The 7,728-nt window shown below is 41.6% G+C and overlaps 1 protein-coding gene across 18 annotated transcripts in view; it reads right to left on the bottom strand.

The window, feature by feature from the left end:
• The window catches only part of KIAA1217 (KIAA1217 ortholog), a 586,069-nt gene that overhangs the window by 127,910 nt on the left and 450,431 nt on the right, over positions 1–7,728 (bottom strand). The window contains exon 1 of one of the 18 annotated variants that reach the window (XM_069086313.1): positions 5,471–6,049. The exons of the other annotated variants lie outside the window; for them this stretch is intronic. The gene's annotated coding sequence lies outside the window, so the exon portion shown is untranslated. Of the gene's footprint in view, positions 1–5,470; positions 6,050–7,728 lie in introns of those variants that run through there. 18 annotated transcript variants of the gene reach the window in all.

Raw genomic sequence — 7,728 nt, 5'->3', positions numbered from 1 at the left:
GAAGGAAGAAGGAAGGAAGGGGGGAAGGAGAGAAGGAGGGAGGGTAGAAGGGAACAAAGGAGGGAGGGAGGGAAGGAGAGAGGGAAGGAGTAAGGGAAGGAAGGAAGGAGGGGAGGAGAGGAGGGAGGGAAGGAAGAAGGAAGGAAGGGGGGAAGGAGAGAAGGAGGGAGGGTAGGAGGGAATGAAGGAGGGAGGGAGGGAAGGAGAGAGGGAAGGAGTAAGGGAAGGAAGGAAGGAAGGAAGGAAGGAAGGAAGGAAGGAAGGAAGGAAGACAAGTGGGAAGAAGGAAGGGAGGTCCTGCCCTCAAGGAGCTTATATTCTAATTAAGAAGCAGCTAAATGTACACAGATAAGAAGATACAAAATAAATACAAAGTAGCTATAGATGTGGAAGCACCAACAAGTAGGGAATTGAGGAAGATTTCATGCATGAGGTGGTGTCTGAGCTGAACCTTGAAAGAAGCCTGGATTACTAGTGTGTGTCAGGAAGGACAATGATAAGCTATAGCAGTGGCCAGAGGAGGCCAACCAGGAGGATGAAGAGTCGTGATTTTATGCCATATTGAGATCATTTCCTGCCAAACTGGCCTGCTTGCTGTTTTCAGCACATGAGACTCCATCTTCCACCTCCATCTTTGCCCACATATTGTCCTTTCTAAAATGTGATGCTTGGAATGTAACAGAATACTCTGCATGTGGTCTGAGTGAAATATCTCGGAGGTACCTTCCACCCCTAACATTCTGGGAGCTTATTCTCCTTTCGCTCATCTCCTCACTGCTTGGCAGAGTGGCTGGCACACAGTGCCTAAGAAATGCTCACTGATGGGCAGCTAGGTGGGGCAGTGGATAGAGTACTGGCCCTGAAGTCAGGAGGACCTGCATTCATTTACTAGTTAGTTGTGTGACCCTGGGTAGGTCATTTAATCCCAACTGCCTCCTTCAAAAAAAAAAAAGAAAGAAAGAAAGGAAAGAGAGAAAGAAAAGAAATACTCATAGACTAGTCAGTCCATGACTTGACTAGTGACTGCTAATAAAAGTGACTGCCTTGAGTGAGCGCCTCCCCAAACACTTTGGAGTGGCGGAACCTTTCATTTCATACAATACTTCAACAGAAACCTCTAGTTCAAGCTTCTAAAATGATCTTTAAAAAATAATCCTAATAAAATTATCTTTACATGGCTATTTTGACACCCATTTCTATGTATGTCTAGACTTCTGCTATCATAAGTGTAGAGAACTCCCAGTGAAGACACTCCCTCCCTTCTGCCTAGGAAGAGCAGCTGCTGGTCTGCAAGTCTAAGATGGGTACCCAGACCACTGACGAGTTCAATGACTCACCTGCCATCTGTCAGAGGGGAGTCTTCCTGACTCCCAGGCTAACCCTCCTATGGTACACTGTGGCTGCTGCTGTTCTCCCTCCCCCCCCTCCCACATGGTATCATGCTGCCTCCCTCTCCAACCCCACAACAAATAGGTTTTTAAGTATAATCAATTCTGTTTTCAGCCTAACAGTTTAACAGCCTATTGTGAAAGAAGAATGCAATTGCTATCAATAAATGCTTTATAATTGGGAGCAATATTAGATGGGATTAAACTTTCTGTAAGATGCTTCACATTGGTTTCCCCAGGTGTCTCAGAAACCAATATTTGGGGTGGGGGGTAGGGTCCTTTTTATGCTTTATATTTTCAATTCAATTCAATGGCCATTTATCAACCACACAGAGTAGCATTCTATGCAAAACCCCAACATGTTAGCTAGGTCTGGGAATGAAAATCAACAGTCCTTAGTATCAAGGAACTTTCAGCAGAGCAGAAACAGTACAAGATAAAACATGTTCATAGGCATAGCAGAAGGGATATGATATGTAAGATGTACACAGGAACAATTAAAGACTCAGAGGAAGACCAGTGGAGTGGTGGCTGGGTGGGTCCTCTTGGGAGAACTTAGGGGAGGACAGAGACAAGAATCACTCAAGAAAAGAAAAAATGGAGGGGCTGCAGTCTGTACTGGCAGAGGGATCATTCACAGTTCTTCCGGAATATACCCTCTCCTCATGGCTGCCTAAGCTTCCTTCAAAGCCCAATACAAATGTCACCTGATTGATCTTCAGCTCAGTTGCTTGGATTCTTACACCACTTTATTCCTCAGTATATGCTGCATATTTGCTATTTTTGTTCACTTGTTTTTCTCTAGTAGAAAGTGAGATCCTTGAAGGCAGCTTTTTTTTCCCTTTGTATCCCTGGAATTTAGCAAAGAACCATGGCAGGTCCTTTTTGGGGCAGAGGGAGAATTGGGGTCTACTGATCTCCCACAGGCAAGATACACAGGGGTCAGTCATAAGCCTGCTCTCACTACTCATTGGCACAGGGGACTCTGATCTAGTCTGTTTCAGATCTGGTCTGGTTAACCCTTCCTTAGGCAACCTGGGGTCTCACCATATTGGTTGCTGGACTTAGTACAATATCCAAAAGCCTTAGCCTACTGTAACTTAATCCCTAGCCTCATTCTCACCCATTAGCAGAGATCACAGGCTTGCACTACAGGACCCTGTCACATAGTAGGTGCTTAATAGTAATTTAAACAGAGCACTTTCCTACTCCTTCCAGGCAAGGAAAGGAGAAGAGTTTAGTTTAAAATTCAAAAATCCTTAGGGAATGTTTTGGTAGCGGGATAAGTTGCCTTGATCCTAGAGTCCCTATTTCTGGGTCTGTGATGAGCAGCTGTGCTCCTGGGTGATGTCGTTGGCAGTAATTACCTTCCCATCACAAATCACCAAGATATTTATACTGATGAGTTGATGTCTCGATCTGGGGAGGGGGAGGATTGTGCAGGGAAAGGGGCGAAGAGAGGAGGTCAGGCACAGCATTCACTGCAAGGCTAGAAGGGAGACAGAATCAAATAGCTGCATTGCCTCCCCAAAGTGTCCACTTTAGCATCTGAGGACCTCTCCTCAGTCCTCCCCGCCCCAGTCTTATAGCTCAGCCACCAGCTTCCATGAGCTCTAATCTCCACTGAAGGCATGAGACTCTCTCTAAGTAAAAAAACAAATACTTCGCTTTTATCCCAAGAATACAAAATTGTATGGTGTGATACTACACAGAAAGAAAAGAAGAAAACAAGACTGTAGCCAGGTCTTTGTAAGAAAGTGAAAAGAATCTCTGGGTCCAGGTGACAAAATACAAGCCCCTACTCCACCCTCCCCCCCAAAACCAGTTGGTTTGACTGCTGTTTATTTTACTGTGGGTCAGGTTCAGTCAAAATTCTGAGCAGGGAACAAGTTTGATCATGGAACAGTGGAAAGAATGCAGGATTTGGAATCAGATGAATGGGCTTCACATCCTAGCTCTGCCACACATTCTGTGGTCTCAGGCTAAGTCACTTCTCACCTTTCTGGGCCTTGGTTTCCCCATCTATAAAATGAAAAAATTGTACTGGATGGTTTCTGTGGTCCCTTAATGGATAGCTCTAATTCTATGACTCTTTGACATTAGATTATTAAAGCTTGAAAGTTCAAAATAACAACAAAAAGAAAATTCAAAACAAGTATTTTGCCAATTGTACAAAAATCATTCAATACTAATGACTCATGGTTTATAAAGAAATGATTTAAAATTTTCAAAGCCCTAGAAGGCAGGTAGTACAAGTATCCACATTTTAGAGATTAGGAAACAGACTTTGAGGAGGCGTGAAGTGCTGGGGGTCACCCAGCTGGCAATGGAACTCGATCTAGCTTTGGATTTCAGTTGATCTAGAATACAGAAAGTGGGTTTGGCAGCTGAGAATAGAGCAAGTACAAATGTTTTATTTTCTGTGATATCCCTGACTTGTATGATTGTGGGAGGATAGTTACATCGTCATGTACAGAATTTCAGATACTAAATGGAGATAATGAAACTCGCCATAGCATCTTCTCAGCTAATCATCTGACGGAAACTGAGTTTAAAAGGAAATGTCTCAAACATTAAAAGTCAGTTATGTGCGTGTGCTCGCGTGTACACACACACACACACACAAGGTGGGGGTCGGCATAAAGAAGGTACATCAAGACCTAAGATTTCACCAGTTTGGGGGGGGACTAGCTCCCTCTAACAATGATCAGAAACTTTCGTGTTACCTATAGTCTTAAAAAGCTGCCTAGGGTACGGAACAGGTAGGGAAAAAACATTTAATAAGCACTACTGTCTGTGTGTGAGGTATTGTGCTTAAGTACTTGACAGATATTATTTCATTTAACCCTCACTACACCTCTGAGAAGTAGGTGCCATTATGACTGAAATTTACAACTTAAGAAACTGAGGCAGACAGAAATTAAGTGGCTTGCCAAGGGTCACATAGCTAATAAGTACCCAAGACTGGATTTGAACTCAGGTCTTCCTGACTCCAGGTTTGGCACTCTAACCATTGCGTTATCTAGCTAAGAGAGAGATTAGTTAGTATGTGCCCCAGCAGAAAATGAACCCAGGTCTTTCTAATTCCAAGGCTAGGTCTGTATCTGCCATACCATGCTGCCTCTCACCAAGTAAGTATCTACGCACTAAAAGAGATGCTTGAAAGACAACTCTCTCATTATGGTCCTTTAAAAAGAAATACTCCAATTCAGCAAATGTATACTTGTTTTAGGCTTATTATGTGTACGGCAACCATATTTTCCAAACCAAAAATTGGAGCATGTGGTCTGACAAAGGATATTCCTTTTGCAACAACTTGTTAAAACATATACTTTACTTTTCTTGAAATTGAGACACACGCCCACTGGAACCACAGGCAAGGCAGTGTGCTGGGTTGATGATAAGTTACAAAAAGCAGTGATTTAACCAATCCTTGCTTTAGCCCAGGCACAACAATTACTGAAAATGAGCACGATCGCCACATTTATGAAAACCAACACAATAAGATGGCACTTAGAACCACGGAAGCATTAGTTAGTTCGTGAGGCTTAAGCTGACAATGTGTTTTCAAAGCAAGATATGATTTAACAAGAAAAAACTGCCATGAAACTACTTTCTCTGAGAAAGTAAACTCTAAGTGAGTTTATTTTCTCAGATTGTGAATGGGGATTCTGATTTCACACTGGATAGGACACTTTCACTTCCCATGTGTCTTTAAAACTGGTACTAGATTAGTATCTCATTAAACCTGGGAAACTGTCAGAAAACTCACATAGCCCTACCAAATGATATCGACATTTTAACTCCTTCTAAATTTCTAGGTTAACTAGTTTACAGATCAGGAAAAGCATTCTACGATTTATGTAAATGTTTTAAAAGGTTCCCAGTCCATAAATAAGAAATTTCCTTCTAAGTTGCATTTAAAAGGTAAAAAAACAAAACAAAACTACATTCAATTATTAATATCTTCTAAAAGTTTATTTTTTTACATTTTGATACAAAACATTTAAAGATCAACTCAATCTAAGTATCCAATAAGCATGGCAAAAGGTTTCTGAAGATTATGAAAACAAAGTTCTTACCTTACATCTTCTATGAACCTTTTCTTCCTTGGAAAAACTTTCTAGACTCGCAGAGATTTTGAAAGCCACCAGACGGTTCCCGTTCAGGCTGTCTTTTCATGCACTAAAAGCACAGCTTGGGTTTTTTGGTTTGGGCTGGGAGTTTTTCCCCCCTTCCAGAAGGAAGCCTTTAGTTAAAATATGTGGTTTAAAGGCGCAGTAGCCTCTCTCGTTAAGACTATTTCACGGACATTCAGGGGTTTTGCTCCTACTCTCTGAAAGCTAAATCTGAGTAGGAAGGCATTTTCCCTGTCCCGGAAATCAGCATAACTAAAACCAATGCTGAACTAACGAGAAATGTTTCTTCCATGTGTTCTGTCTGGCAGACTCTGCCAGCCACAACGAGGAAACATGTGATGTTTATAAATACAATATGTCTTGTGTTGTCATAACCTCTCAATGACAAAAAAAAAAAAGTGTCAGGAGAATCAAGCAGCCTCCTAGGCTGGGAAGAGAGATGTAGCCTTGGGAGGCTTTACATTAGCTGTGCAGAGATGAGCGTTTCCCTTTTAAAAAAAAAAACAACGGAGGTTTCATAACTTCAGAGGTAGGATGTGTCCTAACCCAGCCCTGGCCAACCACAGAATTAACATGTGTTTGCATAACTAATGATCCCCATAATAACCATCCGCTCTCCACCCGGAGGAGACACACCTTTTGGCTTGCGGGAAGAAGCCCAGAGCATAGGATAATTTTGTACATCATTTTAAAGTGATTTCAACAGTGTTAACTCGAGCATATAATGAAATACAGTCAGGGCTGTCAAAGAGTTAGGCCCGTAAATAAGAAAATGCTTCAGACGTTCACAATAATGTTATTGCCTCTGCTACTCCAAAGCCTTCAGTCTTCTCTGGCAGGGTGCCAGCTGACCAAAAAGGCACTAATGATTAGGGAAATTTGGCTATTTAGAGGAACTGGAGAAGTATAGCGGGATGGAAAGGAGCTCGAGATACAGGACTGAGGGTCTGGGTTGGAATTCCACCTCCATTATTTATTGGGTGTATGACCCTGAGAAAATCATTGAACAAACTCTTAGTTTCTCACCAGTCAAATGAGGAAAAGAAGAGTACCTTATAGAGTTGTTGTGGGGATTACATTAAAGCACTCAGTAAATGTATGCTTTTGTTATCAATCTAAGGCAAAAAGCCACCAGCTCTGCACTCTAGACAGTAAAATGCCTCTCTCCTTTAGATTCATGGAACTGAAAAATCAGCTTTCATTGGTAGGTGAATTTCCCTAATGAAAGTCAGACAGTTTTAATACTGAGGCAAACAAGGTATTAGGGAAATAGACTCAACTACATGCCACTTGCTTGGATGGGGAAAGGAATTAGGAGGGTAGAAAAGAAAACTCAGACCACATTACATGTATGTCACGCCAACATGAAATATTTTACATTGTACCAAACAGGGCTAGAAAGTTTCCTGATGGTCTCAACAAACCCCTACTGGTCTTAATTAGGCACCCAGGTTTACCCCCTTAATTTTGTACCACACATCCTAGAGATTGGTCTGCTCAATTCCCTTTCTAATGTTACTGCCTGATATTACTAACCATGGTGGTTTCTCTTCTCCAGTCCTCAGTGGGAGAGAATTTCCACAGAAATATCTGGAAATCTCTATGTAATATTGTTTTACTGCTAATGTAATTCATGACCTATAACCCCAATGTGCTGGGTTTTCTTAGCCTGGGTCCAAAGGGCTATCCCTAAAGTTATGTCTCTTGGCTCATTTTCTTCCCACTCTAGTCTCCTCTGGGAACTTTAGACTATAATTTGTATCTACATTTCCTTCACATGGGTAGAGTCCAACAAACTCTAATGTAACAAGTAGTATTGGGTACAGAATGGTTTCAGGATATCCTAATACTATTCTCTCATATATCTCTTATAGGTCAAGTACAAATCATTCGTGAGATTTAACCACTCATCTTCAATGAGCTATGAATGGATGGATAAATAAGTAGTCCCCAGACCCAGGAGATGTCTTCAAGTCTCCCAACCAGATGTTAATGTTCATGTCTCTACATCTTCACATCTTCCATTTCTCAGAGACTCAGGTCCCTGTAATCCCATTAAATTGATTAGGCCAGCTCTTTAGTGAAAAAAGCGTTTTTTTTTTCATTTAGATCCCTTATAAGAAGATGAAGTGATAGTTATGTGTTAAATCATGGATTTTGAAATACAAAGGACTGAACTTAGAGCCATCTGGTTTTTTTTT

Source organism: Petaurus breviceps, unplaced genomic scaffold, assembly GCF_028583685.1.
Source record: "Petaurus breviceps papuanus isolate PSGF00001 unplaced genomic scaffold, PetGlider_PUasm1.0 178, whole genome shotgun sequence".
Classification (NCBI taxonomy): Eukaryota; Metazoa; Chordata; class Mammalia; order Diprotodontia; family Petauridae; genus Petaurus; species Petaurus breviceps.
Note: the sequence above shows the minus strand (reverse complement) of the source record. Positions and strands in the feature narration are given on the sequence as shown.